The 20,074-nt window shown below is 44.7% G+C and overlaps 1 long non-coding RNA gene across 2 annotated transcripts; it reads left to right on the top strand.

Moving 5' to 3' along the window:
* The first annotated feature begins 1,999 nt into the window (after window positions 1–1,999).
* Window positions 2,000–13,388, top strand: LOC143269625 (uncharacterized). 2 transcript variants are annotated; one of them, XR_013046185.1, is made up of 3 exons: window positions 2,000–2,133; window positions 9,196–9,237; window positions 12,024–13,388. It is a non-coding gene; the product is annotated as an uncharacterized LOC143269625 (long non-coding RNA). The 2 variants fall into 2 exon arrangements; XR_013046184.1 differs by lacking the exon at window positions 2,000–2,133 and adding an exon at window positions 5,117–7,610.
* The last annotated feature ends 6,686 nt before the right edge of the window (window positions 13,389–20,074 follow it).

The raw sequence follows: 20,074 nt of genomic DNA on the forward strand, positions 1-20,074 counted from the left end.
GCTTCCCACCAGTAGGCATGATGTTAAATGTAAGTTCCTCAGGGTAAGACATTCTCTTCTATTTTCAGTGGTTGAATGTAATCCTGAGAGGATGTTGGGTTTTTGTCAAACACATTTTCTGTACCTATTGAGATGATCACAGGTGTCATGTTTCTTAGTCTATTAATATGGTGTTTTACATCAATAGACTTCCTTATTTTGAGCCAACCTTGCATTCTTGCAATACACTCTACTTCCAAGACTTTCATTTTCTAAACTAAACATATACTAAAAATAAAACAAAACAAAACCCACCAAAAAATGAAAAGCAAGCAAGCAAACAAAAAAAAAAACCCCTCTCTGTTACCTTATTTAAGAGCTGAAGTCAAGACAGGTAAAAAGTAGCATTTCTTTAAAAATCCAAAATGTCTGAGCCAGTTAGGTGAAGTCTCCTGGCTCAGGGAGTTTCGAAGTTTAGAATTTCACATCATCCCTACCAGTGTATCTTTAAGTAGACTAATGTCTATTCGTATACTCATGACCCTCCCTAGAGAATATAATAAACATAGAGATACATTTTTTTTCAAAGTTAGGCCAGAGGATTTGAGAAATGGGGAAAAGAGAAAAACTATCCATAATCTTAACACTTTGTCAAGACTATGGATAGCACTTGGGAAGACAAGGACGAAGTTAGTTGAGACATACAGAAAAACAAATCATCTTTTGTGGGGAAAACAATTCTGCAAATTTTGATAAATGCTTGCAGTCATGGAACAAGAAACCCCAGTCATACATGCCATCAAAAGTATTCCCCAAGCTCCTTGATGTCAGTCTCTTCCTCCATGTGGAGGCCCTGGAAACCACTGGTCTGTTCTTGTCTGTGATGTCACCTCTTCCAGAATGTCATACAAATGCAATAATGTGACATAGAGTCTTTGAAGTTTCACTTCTTCCACTTAGTAACACCGCATCTGGAATAAATATGTGTTGTGTGTATCTGTATTTTGCTTTTGTTGCTGCTGAGTATTTAACTCACTGTATGGATGTATTGATATTTGTTACTCATTGGACAGTTGATAAACACTTGAGGTTTTTTTTTGTGGGGCAGTTATGGATATTAAAGCTGCTATAAGTGTTCCTATCCATGCTTTGGTGAGGATATTATTTTATTTCTCTTAGGTAAATATTTAGAAGTTGGGTTGCTGGGTCATATAGTGACATATTTAGCCCAATAAGAATTGCCCAACTGTTTTCCTAAGTGACTATATGGTTTTTCAGAGTCGCCATTGCCACACTGTTAATATGCAGTAGGGATGTCCAAATGCTCACAGACTTGTTAGAACTTGGTGTGGTCGGTTGGCTTTGTTTTGCTTCAGTCTTGGTTTTTGTCCCCTCTAAGAGTGTAGTGATCTCAGTGACCGACATCATTTTGGTGTGTTTCTGTCTTTTTGCACATGTGTTTGTTCCGCACGTAAGGGTCAATTTCATGGACCAGCTTTTCCTGTAATAGTAAGAAGAGCCTTTCCTGCATGGTAACCTTTGTAAGACTGGAGAACATTCACAGGGTGGACACAATGCAAGCGCCTCCCATGGGGCTGGCTCATTCTTGATTTTTGTCATCCTAAGCCACACTGCAACAAGGAAAGACCTTCTCAGATTAGTTTTGTCATCTTCTGGGACAGTTTTTAAGGGTAGAGTCCCAGAAGTGGGGTTCCTGGATCAAAAGTATAGACATTTTTATGTCTTTGGATTGCTTTCTGAAAGGTTTCATCTACTTACAAGACAACCAGGGATATGCAACAGTTTGAGATACTGGAATGAAAAAAACTTCTAAAGATTTATTTTATTTATTTATGTGTGTGCATGTATGTATACACATGTGTACACACATGGAGGCCGGAAGGGAGCATTGAATCTCTTGGAGCTGGAGTGTTTCTGGAATATCTGGCTTGTTACACGAGTCCTGGGATCTGGGGTCCCCATAATCACACAGCAAGAACTCTTAATCCCTGTGCTGTCTCTCCCTGACCCCTCAGCAAAATTATTTTAGAATAGTTACTTATCAGGACATGGTGATACACCTTGTAATTTCAGCACCGGGGAGTCAGAGGCAAGAGTATTGACTCAAGTTCAAGGTCAACCTGCTCTAAAATAGTGAGTTCTAAGACAGCTAGACTACTGTGTACATGAACACACACACACACACACACACACACACACACACACACACACACACACACACGCTTGCCCCAGAACTGTAATACTAAAAACATTAACCAAACGTTAGTACGGTTGAGAGTTTGGCAAGTCAAATCAAGTAGACAGTGACGGGATGGTAAAACAGAATACACCGGAAGGTCTGGGCTAACTAGTGAGTGGTACTTGAGAAAATACATGTTATTTAAGCTACATTTTTGATTTCTAATGAAGTTGGATATTTCTCTTTATTCTGTTTACTGATTGTATCTTCTATTCTATGAAATATATACATGTATATTTATATAAATATATATATTTGTACTTGAGGTTCAATGTATAGACAAATATATATACATTAGTAGTTTGTGGAAACCTCATACCTTCTTCTTAAGTAACATTATACTTGTAAATAATGAAAAGATTAACTCTTTGTCATAGTGGCTACAGTACTTTTCTTTTAAAACATGTTTGTTGTTCTATAGAACCAAATCTGCCCCTCTTCCTCTGCTGGTTCCTACATATATATAGGAAAGTATATATATGTAGAAGTTCCAAGTAGATATAGGAAAAGAATTTACAGCCTTCCCTCTTGAGGCTTGATAAGCGGTTGATTGAGTTTTCTTCTATAATTTTCACAAGGTTTAAAAATAATTATCATAGTAACACATAGAATTTATATTGCTGTGAGAGGGATATACAATCCTAAAAAGATATTTTTTAACTTGATGCTATCATTAAAATGAAATATTCGATGAGGGCAGCACAAGGTTGAACCTCAGTTAATCTCAGTGTGATGTTGATGTCCTTTACCATTTTGCCAGTCTCAGATATCCTGTGCATTTAATATGGCTGATCTATAAACAGTGGCTAAATCCCCAAATGTTGACAGAGTGGAGCAATGTTTGGGAGACTGACCAGTCCCCCTTTGGAATCAGATGGTTTCTGTGGGTCACATACTGCTTCCCGTATTTTTTAACCCTCATGCACTCCCAGAGATAAACACGTGCCAGTCTGCAGCAAGGGACTGCCTTTCCTGCACACAACCGGACTCACTCTGGCCCTCTGGTGTCTAGGATTCCCAGTCTCTAGAATGAACCCCTGGGTCATTGGGAACAGCATTCCTGGCCTTTTGGGCTCCACTGTGCTCCATTGTGTCTGCTGATGTTTGAAGCAAGCGATAACTAACCTTGTCTCGATCCCTCACAGGCAAGCCTTCCCCATACTGCAGTTTACAGTTGACTAGGTCCTCTCTTGACTCTTTGGACAAGATGTGGAACAAATTCTCTCACATAGAAAAAGCCTGTTCCTTAGACTAAGACCTTCTGGATGAGCAGGGACCTGGCCATTGCCCCCATTTTAAACAGATAGAAGAAATGATTTCATTTTCCAGAGTTAGCTGGGACGGAGCATCCAACCGAAAACCCACTGGGAAAGCGCAGAGTGACAGACGGCAGTTCACTGAGCCAAAGCCCCTCACCCCAACCCAATCAATATTAAGAGGCGTGGGGCCGCAGATCCATGGCTGAGGCCCCTTCTCCTCCTAGAGGGCGCAGAAGCGGGCCAGGAGGGCAGAGGTAGGAAGGAGCCAGGCCTCTCCATCTAAATGAGGCAGGCTCTCCTAAGGGGCTGTCAGAGCACTCAGTGTTTAGTTAAAAACGCTCCAAAAGAAAGAGAGAGCGGTAAGGCAGAGAGCTTGAAGTGGATCCCGAGTAATTAAGTGTATAAATTAATTCTTCCCCCAAGAAATGTGCCTCTCCTATTATTAGATTCTGCTCTCGAAGGAGCGACATCCAAGGAGTGGGTTTGAGAGAGAGAGAGAGAGAGAGAGAGAGAGAGAGAGAGAGAGAGAGAGAGAGAGAAACATATTCTGGGCTTTGCTGCCTGAAGCCTACAATTAAAATAAGTGACATGAATGTGTCTTTAAAAGAGAGATCTGTGGAAAACTAACAGATTGTCTGTCAGGGGGCAGAAAAAAAATGAAATATGGCTGCCTCAGCCCACCGAGTGGATGAATAGGAAGGTGCTTGTCCAGCCAAGTACCCAAAGGGATAAAGTCCAATGATAGCCTTCTCAACTGCTTAGCACATAATGCATGTGCTGTTTTGAAGGTAGTAATGTGTTTTTACTTCTTCCTATCTGGGAGGAATGAATCAAATATGAGGAGCGCTGGAACATGATTTTCAACCCATTGCTTTTGATTAAGTGCCCGAGCAGGCAGGTCCTGAGACTTGCAGTAGTATTAATGGGGCATAAAGTGCTATAAAAAGGATGGGGACCTACTTTTGTCCAAATGCCATTATCCTGGAATCAGAGACCCTGGGTGTAATATGTCCGCAGTTAACCTTTTTTTCTGACAGGAAATTTTCTCCATCTACTCACACCATCAATTATGCTGCATTTGGTCAGAGTGGTGAGTGATCACTTTATTTCCAGTGAAAAAGACACGCGTGCCAGGCTCCCAAGTGCGGAACGCCCAAGGCCAGGAGGGCATCGGCCAGGGGCCAGCAAGAAGAGAGGGTCTGTTCTGCTGGTCATCGGGGTTTGGACCAAACTGTTGATGGTTCTCTGTCTGCACTCTCGTTTGCTTGTCTGGGGAGGCGATGTAAATAACTGAAAACAAAATATTACCATTTTGATCCTAAAAGTAGTTGACTGAGGCATGCCACCCGGAGAGGCGCCTGCAGCTGACAATCACCTGAGAAGCAGGGTTAGTGTGGAAGATTGGAACTGCTGGAATCTGAAGTGCAAGGAGACAAGCCAAGAGAACAGGTTTGTCCATTTTTAGCGGAGCTACCCAGGGAAAAGCTGTTTGGTATCCGTCCCCAGGGAAGCCGAAATCAGGCTCTTGCCCCTGCCCCAGCTCTGCCCCATGGATATTGCTCTCTCAGCGATCTCCTGGCTGCCTCTGCACCATTCCAAACTTGGCAATACATTTTTTTTTCTTTTTTTGCAATCAGCAAGTTGCAGATTGTCCAACTGTTCTGTCATTTATTGTAAATGGCTGCAAAAAGAAAAAAAAAAAGGGAAAAGAAAAAGAAAAAATTCCACGACGCTATAACATAGTCCTGAGTGTAAATCAAACATTCCCTGTCATGTTGATAGCTTGTGTTAGTCTAATGTATTTTATATTACTCAAAAGCTTTGAAACCCTGCAGCTTTCTTCATATAGGCCATTATGCGGTTATCATTAAATTGTCTTGCAAAGAACATTATCGGTAATTATAGCAGACACTAAAATCAAATGATCAGAGTGGGACCTTTAACACCAAGAGGAACCATTAGAAGTTAATCAAATAAAAGGATGAGAATAATTATGTTAGGATTAAGCAGTAATATGCCAGAAGTTATATACTTTGCTGACTATATATCTTTACTCCCAGCTTCCTGAATTTCCTTTTCGTTGATGTGTTTTATATAATACTTTGGCACAGAATGTAAACGACAATATTTTTGTCACGGCACAATCGGGCTCGAAGGTTCATAGACTGTTCATATCTAAATGCCATCAGAGGCGTGGAGGTAATGATGAAGATAAAAATAATAGTCGTAAAAAAAAAGTGCAAAGCTGGAAAAAAAAATCTGTTGGTCAATGAAGCATAGCAAAATGATAAAAATGGCCGCGACAGGCACAGGTGCAAAGGAAGTGGTAATTGGATGGCTGCTCTGTCGTGGAGCCCAAGTGTGTCTTGTGCAGAATTTGCTGTGAGCTGGTGGTCCCACAGACTCTCCTCTGCCTCTGCCAGTGTTCGTGGGAAAAATTATGAAGTGGGGACAATCATGGTGCCAGGAAGCAGAGACCTCAATAATCTGTCCCTCCCAAGTCCCCCAAAGCACACACCCCTGGTGCCTTGCAGATGTTCAACTCTACTTCGGAATGAGCTGGGAGAAACACGTGGCCTCGGTGACTGATCTTTGGGCTCCAGTGGGAGAGAGGCACTCCCACACCTCAAATGTGGCCCATCTTAACTTCCAGATGAAATCTGAGCCACAGGGCAAATGGTACCGTTGTGAGCAACTAGACCGACAGAGACTATTTATAACATAACCGTCAAGATATAAAAACTAGCCTCTCCACTTCTGCCCTCTTCTCTTATACATAAAAAACTGTTTCATACTAACAGGTTCACCTGTGTTCCAGGTTAGTGATGCAGACTGGAATATACACTCTGATGAGATGATCACAAAATAGTCTTCTTAAAGTGCTGATGATTCAATGCAAGGATACAAGCAGCCCAGTCATTTAAATGTCACGGCTTGACCTAACACTGGTACAGTTTTTATGGCTTGACTGACTTTTTTATTTTTTGAGGTTTTGTAAATTTTTAAAATGAAGGTACTACTCCATTTCACAGAAGTCAAAACTGAGGTCATCCAGACATGGTTGTAGAGTTGGGAGCAGAGATCAGAATAAGTCTCTTTTGAGTCTGAAGATGGGCTCCTCTGCTACTTTCATAGTGGGGAGAATCAGTTCTCATTGTCATTTCCCTGGACTAGCATTGCACACCACCCTCACATCATAAGGCGTGTGTGAAGTCAAGTGTGTGGAGGGCTTGCACACCACCCTCATGTCATAAGACATGTATGAAGTCAAGTGTGTGGAGGGCTTGCTAAGTTGAAAGGAGGCTTTCCAAGTCCACTGCAGCCACTCTTCTTCTGGTGAAATGGTCTTTTATTGCTTTGGATGTTTCCAGATTGCAAAGGCCTACCTCAGTGTGGGACTCAGGGAGGGGTTCCCTGAGAAAAGAAGGCTGACTTACTTTACGTGGCATAGAAGAGGATGAGCTTGGAAGAGGAGTGGATGGGAAGCACTCAACTGAGGGAATTGGTCTCAAAACTTTTCCAGGGAACGGCAAGCCACAAGCCATTCAGAGCAGAAAGAAGAACTTAGTGTGGATTTGGACACAAGCATAGGCAGCTAAGTGTCACAGCTGATGAAGAGGTCCCTGGTCACATAGTCAAACCTGAGTATATGGTACCTCACGGGAAATCCCTATAAGGACCACATTGTCCTTAGTGAGAGCAAGTCCAGAGACCTATGTACAACCAGACATCCGTGAATCCCAGCCTCACCAATTGTCGGAACCAGTCCTAACATAAGGTTGATAAGATATAAGAACAACAAAACCAACCAACCAATGGCAGTAAAGGTGTGTATGGGACACTCTTCTTCAAGGCCCACAATTGTGGGTTCAAGGGAGGTCTTGGGGACAGGCTTTGCCTTCTCTTCAGATGGAACTTGAGGTATCAGTGTTTAGAAAGAACCAAGAATCCCCCATCCATAGTAGCTATCCAGGCCTGTTCTCATCGCAGGTCTCATTGGTGCTTTCAAGCTATGCAGAACACAGAGGGCAGACCTGAAGGTGAGAACCAGAGACCACAGTGGTCTGGAAGGGGACAATGGAGGGCTAACCTAGCCACCGAACAGACCGCAGGTGAGGGACAACATCTAGAATGTGGTGTCTGAACTTTGGTGTTCTTTTATTTGTTTGGTCTTGGGTGTTTGTTTATCATGTTGTCTTGTTTTCTTGGTGACTGAAAAAAGAAATCCCATTTCTATGTTTGTCAAAGGTGATATAAGTACACAACCAAGAGAATGGCAACTGTTTCTTAAAAAGAACCCCAGAAGCTAGGTGAGGCCCACAGTAGGGTAATGTAGGGGGTAGGAACAAATAAACCAGATTCCCTGAACCTCCAGGACAGAAGAAAATTCTGCTTGAGCAATTGCTTTGCCTGAAGATGTGTACTTTGGGCTAGGGAGTCGGCTCAGAAGGTAAAGACACTTACTGCCAAGCGTGAAGACCTGAGTTCAATCCCCAGGACCCCATGGAGGAAGAAGAGACCCAACCAGTTCTGGCAAGTTGTTCTCTGACCTCCACACCTGCATCATAGCGCTAACATGCCACCCTCCCCTTACAAAGTAAATAAACGTAATAAATAATCAAGTATTTTTGGAACATGACTGGGGACACTTTACTTTGTTACTGGGTTCCTACACCAGAAACCACAGCAGGGTAACCAAAGGTCACCTGGAACATCTTGCAAAATTCAGTCATCTATCTGGATATGTCCATCAGACACAAGGAGAGGAAATCTCAACTTCCACAGAAGCTTGTGGAAGGTTCATGTCTCCCTAGGAGAAGGAATGAGCCCAGCTAATGGTCTCCTTAGACCTCTACTTTTGTACAGACACAATATTCTGCAATATTAGGGGAAAAAAAGCTTCTGCCCCATTGTTTTATCAGCAACCCACAGTAACCACATTAAATAGAAACAGTGACATTTTAATCCCATTTTATAGATGAAGAAACTGACATGAAGGGAGCAGTGGTCTCCTTCACGGTGACAGCTCATTTGCCATACAGCAGGGAGTGGATTCGGCTCTTCTGACCCGCCTCTGACCACTATCTGCCTGTTTTAGTGTGCATGCTCCCGAGGCAGGGCCATCCCCTCCGAGGGTGATCCAAATGGGGATCGGTGCTGGGGATGTTAGTTTTGGAAGTCTTATTAAATTCAAACCAACTTCAAGCCTCCACCTGCTAATGAATTCTTACATTTAGAAGCATGAGCCCTTGAACCCTGGAGCCATTCACTGTTCCCTCCTCCTCTGGCTATTTCCCACGGCTAATGGAAAGGTAGCGTGTAAGGTCAGTTAAGCCACCAACATGTCGCCTGTCCTTGTGGTGTTTGCAAGGATCCAGCTCTGAAGGAGACTGTTGGATAACTGCCCTGTAATTCACTGGGACTAGAGGCAGACAAGGACTCCAGCGAATATGGCCGAGCAGTGCCATACATGGGACAGAAGCCAGAAGGTATCTTCTGCCGCCTGCCTCTCCCCTCCCTCCTTCTACTGAGCTCTTAAATTAGCTGTGAAAACCCAGGTGTCGGCTGTCCCCCTGGTACAAGCCATATGAGCCATTAAAAATGCCAAGACGAAATGAATAGCTAAATCACCCTGTCTCTCTGAAGGTAGAGACTTCCCTAATCACATGTCTTATCATATTTTTTCTTCTTCTCCAGATTGATGTCTGCTTTCAAAGTCTGATGGTCACAGAGACAAAGGTATGGCTTCAGCCTTAAGTAACCTTTGAAGTTTTACCCCGATAGATTATTTGCTAGGAGTAACTAACATAAAAAAAGGAAATGCCCTGCCAGACAACAGCTTCCTTTCTCTCATTTTTTAAAAGGGTAATATTTAGTTTCATCTTGCAACTACTTGGGAAAATTTAGGACTGAGTCAGAAAAGCTGGCCAACAAGTAGTACTTCATAAATTGCTGGAGCCCTAATCAATACATATTGTCATCCACTCTAGTCCTTCAGGCGGATTTCTCTGTGCCCCGAGTCGTTGGTGTATTTTATGAGGTTGTTACAGTCTGGGCTTGCATGGCCAGGGCCTAATGAACCTGTCACCGTCACTATTGATTGACATGCCAGTGTAAGTGAGACAGGCGATTCCGATTGACTTCCTAATTACTGCTGCTGGCCTGCCTCCCCAACTGCTAAGGCCAGAGGTTAATAGTTTTGATGTTCAGCCGCTCCTAGCGATGGAGGCAGACTCCTCAGAAGTCAATACCCGAATCAGGTTCTCAAGGCTACTGCCGGGCCTGATCAATTAAGTCCTTCGCCTTCCTCCTGGTGCTGGTTGACAAGAGGCTAATGAGTGAAGGAGGTCAGCGGCAAATGGTTAGAGGGGGTTCGGCGGGCTCTGGAAACACCCCCCGTGGTCAGGGATTGGAAATGAAGGAGGCTGCAGTCAGGTGAGACGCGCGTGGGTGGCAGCGACAGAAAGCCACTGCCAGATGTGGCTCTGCTTTGCTGGGTTCCCGCCTTCCCACACTAAGGACCGTTGGTTGAGCGGTTATTTTCCCCTCCCGCCTCCAGACACGCCACGTGCCACAGACTCGTCTCAACTGCCTGAGTTCTTGAAGGCTGCTCTAACCCCAAGCAGGTCAGCACACGTGCAGGCACTTATTTCCCAGCTCTGGGGCCTGACGTCCAAGATCAAGGTAGATTCCATGTCTGTTTCATGGCAAGAGGCCTTTTACTGGTCTCACATGGCAGGAGGGGAAGGCTGCGGTCTGGGGCCTCTCTGGTGACCCATTCATTCATCTCTTGTGACCTTATGACTCTGAAGCCCTGGCTTCAACACTATCCCATTGGTCACTGGGTTTCAACATGTAAGTTTGGAATGGGACGTAAACACTAGGTTCACAGTAGAGAGAGAATGATAGGACTTACACAGTTTTCATGCATCCAACAGAAATGAATCAGACATTTACCCTATCCGAGGCAGAGTGGGAGTGTGCAAACTTGAGGTTGCTCTCACTGATACCTTGCTTTAAGAGTTGCTGATGTTTGTCCATCTTTAAGTTGAACCTCCCAACATACCATGAAGTAAGCGTGTATAGGAGTCAATATGCATGTTTTTGATGAGAAAACTAAGGTTTAGCAAAAGGTAATTGGCTCTCTTGAAGTCATACACAGCAGATACAGAGAAGCAAAGATGCCCGATGCCTGCACCCAGCAATGTACAGATAAGTTGAGATAAGTCAGACTGACGTACCCATCTGTCAATCATCTCCATACCCACCAGGATCACTGACTGACAAGGGGGATCCCAAAAGCTAAGGGCACAGTCAAGAAGGGCAAGAAGCCAAGTCACCAAAGAGCATGGGGAAGCTGGGCAGAAGGTTGCAAAAGTCCTAACCAGGCAGAGTCACACAAAACAGGCTTAATTCTTCCAGAAATGAGTTTTGACACGTGTGCAAAGTTGTCTATCAGGGAAGTGACTTAGAGACCCTGCTCAGGGGCTTCATTGGGAGCCGGGCAGCATGGATACCTTTTACCCACTATATGCCAGAGTCCAATAAGGAGAGCAGTGGTCCAATAAGCATATAGTTTGTAACATCTGCTTGAGAAGGGTTTGGGAACAGTAGAAACCCTCCTGGGATGAAGCAGGCCTTGACAAGGACAGTGGTCTCAGGCCTGTTGTAGTAGCTCTTCTCTGAAACCAAGAACAAAGGTGCAAGGCAAGAGATGGGAAGAAACCATGAAGAGTGCAGAGCACGGTCAGTGCTAAGATGACCCTGGGGAGGAATGATACAACAGAGCAAATACTTTACAGAGCATCTGGTCATTATATCTAGTTCCCTCTAACATCATGCTGCCTTTGTGAGTGTGTGTGTGTGTGTGTGTGTGTGTGTGTGTGTGTACACACGCATGTGCGTGTGCATGTGCACTGCTGAAGATGGCCTTGGGTGCATGCTAGACAAGTATTCTACTATTGAACTACATCCTCCACTCTTGGTTTTCCGAGATAGAGTTTCTCTACATAGCCCAGGCTGACCTTGAACTTGTGATCTTCCTTATCCTTCCAAGAGCAGATACTACAGGCATGCGTCACTTTGTCTGATTATTTTCTGTGGTTTTGAAGCTTTGACATCTAGAGACTTGTCTCTTCTAGTGTGAACAGTTCTTAGGGACAATACAGGACTCCCTGTGAGTGCATTTTGCATAAGCAAACCCCCCAATTAATGGAAAGCCTGTGATCTCACCTGCCTTTCTTAGTTTTGGCTCTTATCATCTGGACTACTATCCCACCCCAGATCCAGTCATCAATCAACAGGCAGCCCCTTATATTTAAATCCACTGACGTTATTCAGATTTGCTCATCTGCACCTGCTTGTGTTACTCTGTCCAAATCAACCACCAACAAGTTTCTGTCTGTATTTTCTCCACACTTTACCAGCCGTGGAGGACTCTGGGGCTTCCCTAGGTATCTCTCTACATAAGGGAGCTGCAACCAATGGGCATCTAATGAGAGTCATCTCATCTGTTGGCTCACCAGATATGAATAGCAACAAAGTCTGCAGTTTGAAAAGGCCCGTGCAGTCCCCACCATCCACTGAGGGTCCTCCTGAGAGCGAAGTGGCCCAGTGCCAAAGAGGCATCTCTAAGAGCCGTTAACGAAGAAGGGTGAAAAATGTATGAGTCCACTATGTGGGTGAGTCGTTGTCCTCTAGGGGGATTATTTAGCTTGCACAGGGTGCCTCTGTGGTCAATGGGTCCATGTCCTTTTTGAGTAGGGACAACCCAAGGTCACAAATATAGCCTTTTCACAAATACAACCATTCAGAACACACCAGCTCCATGGCATTGCCCACCTTCCTCCTGAAAGTCCTCCTCACCATTTACCCACAGCACTGTCTTTCTAGGGAACAAGCTTGGTGAAGTGTTGACAGCCCAGGCAAACCTGTGCTCCCCCTTCTTCCCAGCATCACCCTGCTGCAGAAATGGGGCTCTCAGATCATCTTATTTCTTTCCCCTTTCTTGTGTGTAGTTAGCACACAGCTGAGCCACAGACTTTAAGGACTCTTAGTTTACATCTTTTGTGTTCCCCATGGCATAGTGCCTCCCCAGTCCCGTGTTCTAGTTTGCCCTAACAACCAATGATCATGAAAGAGAACTCATTATCTGTTTTGCTCGGTAGTTTGGCTAACCTCCTGAAATGTAAACCAGGTCCACCCTCATCTAAAAGAACTACAAAAAACTTAGAGCCTTAAAATATGAACTTGAGGGCTGGAGAGATGGCTCAGTGGTTAAGAGCACTGACTGCTCTTCCAGAGGTCCTGAGTTCAATTCCCAGCAACCACATGGTGGCTCACAAACCATCTGTAATGAGATCTGGCGCCCTCTTCTGGCCTGCAGTCATACATGCTGTATACATAATAAATAAATAAATCTTTAAAAAAAAATATGAACTTGAAGAGAAACTTTGGTGTGTTGAAGCTTCAGTCTTCCCAGAATCCTTAAGCTGAGGACACACTCCATTCCTCAGAAAGACTCTACCAGCATGCTTCCCACCCTTTCCTCTTTCTCCACATCCACATCGAGACAACCTTCACAAGCTTCATTCTTTTATTTAAAATGAGGAGGAGAAAAGAAAAGAAAAATCTGAGACCAAGGCGGACACTAGCCTCCCTGTCTATCTGGTCCTTGGTTGTTTTAGGGGTTAGCCAATTCAAAGTGACCAACATGTCCTGGATAACCTGGAACTGGCCTGGTTTTAAACTGAAGTCCATGTCCTGGGTATACAGGATGGTTTGCACCATAGCCAAAGCAGAGACAAAGAATTCATGGAGTTCATTTGCCAGAAACTATGAGGAAAAGGGAGGAATTTGCCTGTTGCCCTGGAGAAAGATGAAGTTGGGAAAGGTGCCAATGGGGAAACAGGAGGGGAGGGTGGGAGGGGCCTCAGTGCTGAAGTGATTGGGGGAACTACACAGGAAGGATGCTTACTCTTCTGGGGTGTTTGTGTGTGTGTGTGTGTGTGTGTGTGTGTGTGTGTGTGTGTGTGTGTGTGTGTGTGTATGTGTGTGTGTGTGTGTGTGTGTGTGTGTGTGTGTACGTACACGCACGCACATGCAATGACTCTCCTGCTTAGTCACATCCTCAGTCCTTGCTCTTCTTTTTCAACTAGCTGGTTGTACGGCAGCACACCGCCTTGCTCCTCTTGATGAACTTGACATAAACACTTACACTAATGCTTTTCTTTTCTCCCCATCCCAATTTTCCTACTTGTGCTCTGTAGACTAAGGACAAGGACTAACTTTCACATCCAAGTTGATGTGGCATGAAACAAGGACAGACAGCATGAAAATGATCCACAAACCACACCAAAGCAGCCCCCGTGAGCTCCAGGGCAGAAGTGGCCTCCAGGGGATGAGCCTCCTGAGAGTCACAACAATTTCAGTGGATTGGGGACTTTTTGCTACCTGTGTAGTGGGTAGTCCCATGTTTACTGACAGCCAACCACTTTAGGGCCAGCTCTGTAAGATGTTGAGGCAGGAGGACTAAGATCTTGGCTTTTGACTAAGATCTTGCTCCCTTAGTTCACGGTAGCTATGATTCCTCTTCCCATCACGTTGTCCTGCTCCATCGGTACTCAGATAGGTCCAGTTTTCTCAACTGACTCTTGACATTTTCCAGGGACTCAGTTTGATCTTCCTCTCATTTGTAGGGCATCCTGAGGTGACCCAGCCTTGCTCTGTACTCCACAGTCATACTCATGTTCTCAGATTCAGGATCCTTCAAACCCAAGAATCTTTGTGGTTTTGGCTGGCATCTCTGCTTCCTAACTCTTCATCTGCTTATTGGCCACATGAGTTTCTTCTTTTATGGATGCTGTGCTTAGGCATTTTACTTGCACCTTGCTTTGAAATTCTCTCCCTTCGCTAGAGCATGCCACAGTCCGTTTTCAGCCACATGCAGTCCGGATTCAGTACTCAACAGTGTTTGACAGCTACGGGTCAGCATGGAGTCAGAGTTCTCAGCCATTTTTAAGGCCCCCTCTTTGATCAGCAAACCTGGTTTTCACCCTTGTAATTCAAATAGACCAAAAACATGTGAGTTATTTCAACCATATTGATGTAGCTAGCAGAAGCAGGTGAGAGCCTATGCGTGTGTTCTGTGTCTTCTCTGGTCCAATGGCACAGCTACAGACTTCCTGTTATGTTCATGACATAGACTATCACACAGCAACAGAAACGAACAAACTCCTATATGAATAAATCAGATTTCCTGTTCTGGTATAACTTCTTTGTCAAGATGATCTGAAGTGAAGAACCTCCCTGGGCCTCAGTTTCCTCCAGTCGAGGCTGGTACACAATATGCATTTTACTGAGGCAAGACATGGGGCTCCAAGCCTTTCAGCTACTGGAAATGCAATGCTCAGAGAGCATAGCAGTCATAGATGGATGCCATGCATACTCAGCCACAAAACAAATAAATATTTCCATTACAAGCAACTCAAGTCCCCTATATGAGTTCATTTTCCATCTAGAACATGGCGGCCACCCCCAGATCTTAGTGTAATTGGAAGTTTCTCTCCTGCCCACCAGTTCCCAAATAACCATTCAGAGACATAATATTAATTATAAATGTTTGGCCGATGGCTCAGGCTTATTACTAATTAGCTATTACAATTTAAATTAACCCATTTTTATTAATGTGTGTATTGCCATATGGCCGTGGCATTACCAGTCTGCTGGCATCTTGCTCCTTGAGAGACTGGATGGTGTCTCTCCCAACTCCAACCTTCTTCATCCCTATATTCGGTTTGGCTTTCCTGCCTAGCTACACCCTGCTCTGCTATAAGCCAAAGCAGCTTTATTCATCAACCAATAAAAGCAACACATATTGGTAGCATACAGAAGGACATCCCACATCATCTGAGGACAGCAGTGGAGTCAGGTCATCACTGGACACCAGGTGAGAAGCTAGGGTGTACACCTTTCCAAACCCCTTGTGGTCTGCCTTCCTCTGTCTTCTCCAGTCTGTATCTTTCACTGTGCCAGTGAGAATGCCACAGGCTGCCCATCCAAAGATGCTTAAGGACATTTACTTAGATATTATTAATGGTTTTTGAATCCTAAAGATCAGGTTTCAAGACTTCTCCGGAGTTAGTTCACTCCGTGGCGTGGTGAAGTTGTATTTTTGAAACATCCCAGCTCTTCCTGTTAGGTCTCACAGCTGTAGCACCTTGTGGTCAGCAGCTCCTTCTCAGCAACCTTTCACACGAGGGATGTGGCTTTCCTATGAAGCTTAGATGTAGCATCCCTGGGTATTCTAGACACACAAGCCAAGGGATGAGTGTACCCACTGCACTCATTTGTCTTTTTGTTGCTGTGATGAAACAATGGCCAGAAACAAGTCGGGGAGGGAAGAGTTTATTTCATCTTATATGTCACAGTCCATCATCATGAAGCCAAGAAAGGAACTCCAGACAGGACCCTGAAGACAAGAACTGAAGAAGAGACCATGGACAAATGCCACTTACTGGCTTGCTCCCTCCACTTAGCTACCTTTCTTATATAGCTAGGCCCACCTGCCTAGGGATGGCACCACCAGTAGGCTGGGCCCTCCTATAACAGAAGTCAAGGAAACGACCCAAAGACATGTCCACAGGCCAATCTGATGAGGGTAATGCCTCAACCAAGGGTCCTTCCTCCCAGGTGCGTCAAGTCTTTCTGGCCATCACACCTAGAAAGACTAAGATGCTCCCTTCTATTCACTGGGGCTGAGGATAGGTGGTGCTCACAGGCACTTGGGTGGAATAGTTCTGTGTCACCCTGGAGTTTCTGCCCCCAAGGAAGGGAGAAGGCTCAAGTTGATGGGTTGTTTCAGGGCCTGAAACATGCAGGGCCAACTTAAAAGTGGAAGAACTCAACTTCTTGAGCTCTGCCTTCTGCTTGGTTTAATGAGTCATCACTTTTGAATAAGGATCCCCGTGTTTTTGTTTTGTATTTTGACCAGTAAATTATTCAGTCAATTCAGGACATATACACCTGTCTCTCACAATCTGCTTGGCCACAGTTGTCTTTTATCTTCCTCAACACATCATAGCAAACACTCTGTTTATTCCATCTATATTAGTGCTGATCCCTCTGACACTGATAATGTGGCAGCCACTAGCAATGGGACACTGGAAGTCTAGCTCCTCCAACTGAGATGTGTGTATGTCTCAGTTAGGGTTTTTATTGCTGTGAAGAGACACCATGACCATGGCAACTCTTATAAGGAAACCATTTAATTCAGGTGGCTTGTTTACAGTTTCAGAGGTTAAGTCCATTATCATCATGGTGGGGAGCATGGTGGCATGCAGGTAGACATGGTGCTGGAGAAGTAGCTGAGAGTCCTACATCTTATAGGCAACAGGAAGTGAACTGAGACACTGGGTGGTATCCTGAGCATAGAAAACCTCAAAGCCTGCCCCCACAGTGACTCACTTCCTCCAACAAGGCCACACCTAATAGTGCCACTCCCTATGATCTTATGGGGGCCAATTACATTTGAACTACCACAGTGTATAAACGCTCATTTTGAAAACAGTACAAAGAATGTAAAGAAGTCTATTACTTTCTATAATGACTACCTGTTGGCATTAGATTTTGGAGAAAACCAGCTCAACAAAATACTATTAAAATAAACTTTACTATCTTCTTTCTACTTTTTTGATGGAGTTACTAGAAAATTTTAAAATAACATATTATTCTGTTAAAAATTTTTATTGGATATCTGTGGCCTAGAATAATCCCCTTCCTAACCTGCCTGCTGTGGCTTGAATCTGAAACGCCTACCAGTCTCGTGTTTTGAACTTGGTCCCCACTTTGTGGCACTATATTGAGAGCTATGGAGTCTTTGGGAGATCCGGCCTGACTGGTAGAAACAGATCAGTAGGAACAGTTATTTGAACTCTACCCTCCACCTCTAGTCCTACCGCTGTATGAGGAGTCTGCCACATGCTCCAGCCACCACCAACTCTACCAGGACAGGCTGAAACCAAGGGCCTCTCTTCTTTCAGTCAGGCATTTAGTCAGAGTGACGCAAAAGTAATCCACTCCCCTCTCATCCTTTAGATTTTGGTTTCCTCTCATGAACAGCCAGGGATCTTTCTGTCATCCCTTCCAGGCCTGCTCAACACCCACGAGACCAGTGGTTTACATCTGCAGGACACCATGAACCAATGACTACCTCCTTGCAGCTGCAGCCAGTCTCTGTCCAGAATGTCGTGGGCCTCAATAAATGACTGCTGAGAAAAGTGCCTTGTGGGAGCCATGATTCTCCCGATTTCTCTTCCCGTTCACTTCCCCTGCTCCTGCTCATGAAGAAATTTAGGATAACCGTTTCCAAAAAACCAGTGCTGAGACTCTTTCCTATGGTGGTGACTCTCAACCTTGGGTGCACTTTGGAAGCATTTGGAAAGCTTTGAAATTACTGGCACTCAGGTCCCACTCCTAGAGGTTTCGATTTAATTGGCCTTGGGTGGAACCTTGACCAAAGCGAGGTTGATAAGATCCCCAGCTGACTCCAATTTGCCATAGGGACCAGAAGTCACCGCCTTGCCAAACCTTGCGACTGCTGCTCAACCCTCACGTTACAGAAAACGGAAGGGAGGCTGGAGAGTAGCAAATATCCTCTCCAAGGTCACATCAGCACCCCTACCATCAAAAGAGATGAGGAACCCTTCTCCCTATCAGGCCTCTCTAAAGAACCCCCTCCTGTCACATCTTAAGAACTCCACTGGGCCACTGCTGTGGTTTGCAGATGCCACCAAGCAGCCATCAACTGGTAATGATTTCTGGTCAGATGCAAACAATTAAGTTAGGGAAAAAAGAATCCACATTCCATTATAAACCCCCGAAATGACTCGCTCCCTGGCCTAATTGCCTTCTGGGTTCCCCAGACAGCCATGGCTAATAAGGCGAGTGCCCCAAAGAGCCAAAACTTCAACTTCGAAGGAAGAGTCTGGAGCAGGTCTGAATGTTCATCCAGTCACAGGGGTGAGCCAGACGCTCTGCTGGCCCAACAAAGATGTGCTGCCTAGGTCACTGAACACATTCACTCTGCGCCTCCCCAACCCTCCCCTTTCCGGTCTCTTTCCAAAAAATCTCAAGGCAGCTGCAGCTGATTTTTGATGGATTGGCCACTGTGTTTTATTCGACAATGTATATCACTCTGCCAATATGAATTTGCAAGATGGTAAAAATACAAGCCCCTGAAAAGATTTCATGAAAGGGGGAAAAAATCATTAGGCAATTAAGAATGGCAATAATTCACTCATATCTATGCTTTGGGAAGAAATATTGCCCTGGGGAATTCGGCCTCTTATCACATTGTCATCTGTCTGGGGTAGGAGTGAGCTGCAGGAGCGGGTCCGGGTTCAGCACTCATGGTTTCCTGCAGTATTTCTACGCGAGATCAAAATAAATGCCAGGCTTTTAATAGAACGCCATCTCTCTTGGGGTAGCCATAATTTGTACATATGAAGCTGAGTTCCTGAATTAACTAAACATATGCATGCTTTAAACACCTCTACATAAATCCCTTTCATAAATCCTACATACGGAATTGGGAGGCTGGTAAGACCTTAGAGGTCATTTGGCCGTTCTCCTCATTTCCTGCATGAGGTCATGTGAGGCCCAGAGAAGAAAACTCATTCTTTTGAGGTCACACAGCTCACAGACACCAAGATATAGTTAGTGCTCAGGTCTCCTAGCTCACAAGCCAGCAGGACTAGCCCATCACCCTGCCTGTTCCTTGGACAGGTCATTGTGCATCAATGAGCTAAAGAAAAGGCTCGGATGAAGTTCCTCAAGACATTAACTTCTAGCCCCTTTTCTGGGACCCTTCTGAGTCCTCTACCTGAATAGCTTCCTTTCTTTCCCACACACTCCATGGATGTACACCCTCCCCCATCACACACACACACACACACCACACACCACACACACACACCTACACACACACCACACACCACACACACACACCTACACACACACACACACACACCTACACACACACCTACACACACACACACACCTACACACACACACACACACACACACACACACACACACACACACACACACGGACTTCCAGCTACTCCAACTGTCCTGTTTCTGCAGCACGGCCTATACCACTCTTTCTAGGATTATATTACTAACCATCGCATGCTATTTGTCCTTGTTACGTGTGTGTGTGTGTGTGTGTGTGTGTGTGTGTGTGTGTGTGTGATTTTGATATACTAGTAAGCGTGGGAATGCTTCAGGATATGACAGGCAGGTTCCCTTATATCTATTACAAAGCATCTTCCTTGTAAACAGATCAGCTAAAGTGGGAGGGTGTTCATTGAACAACTGGGATGTAGAAAAATATCTCACACCACAAGAGGTTCTCCCTGGTAATCCACTGCTGGGGCTGGGCAATCTATTAGCATTGCGGATCTACGACAGCCCAGAGGAAATGATTCCTGCACAGTTAGTGCTGTCCCAGAAACCTGGTAAGAGTGCTGCAGCAGACTGTAGTGTATAGAAACGGCCTCAACCACCTTTCTGATCC

The sequence above is a fragment of the Peromyscus maniculatus genome, chromosome 19, assembly GCF_049852395.1.
Source record: "Peromyscus maniculatus bairdii isolate BWxNUB_F1_BW_parent chromosome 19, HU_Pman_BW_mat_3.1, whole genome shotgun sequence".
Classification (NCBI taxonomy): domain Eukaryota; kingdom Metazoa; phylum Chordata; class Mammalia; order Rodentia; family Cricetidae; genus Peromyscus; species Peromyscus maniculatus.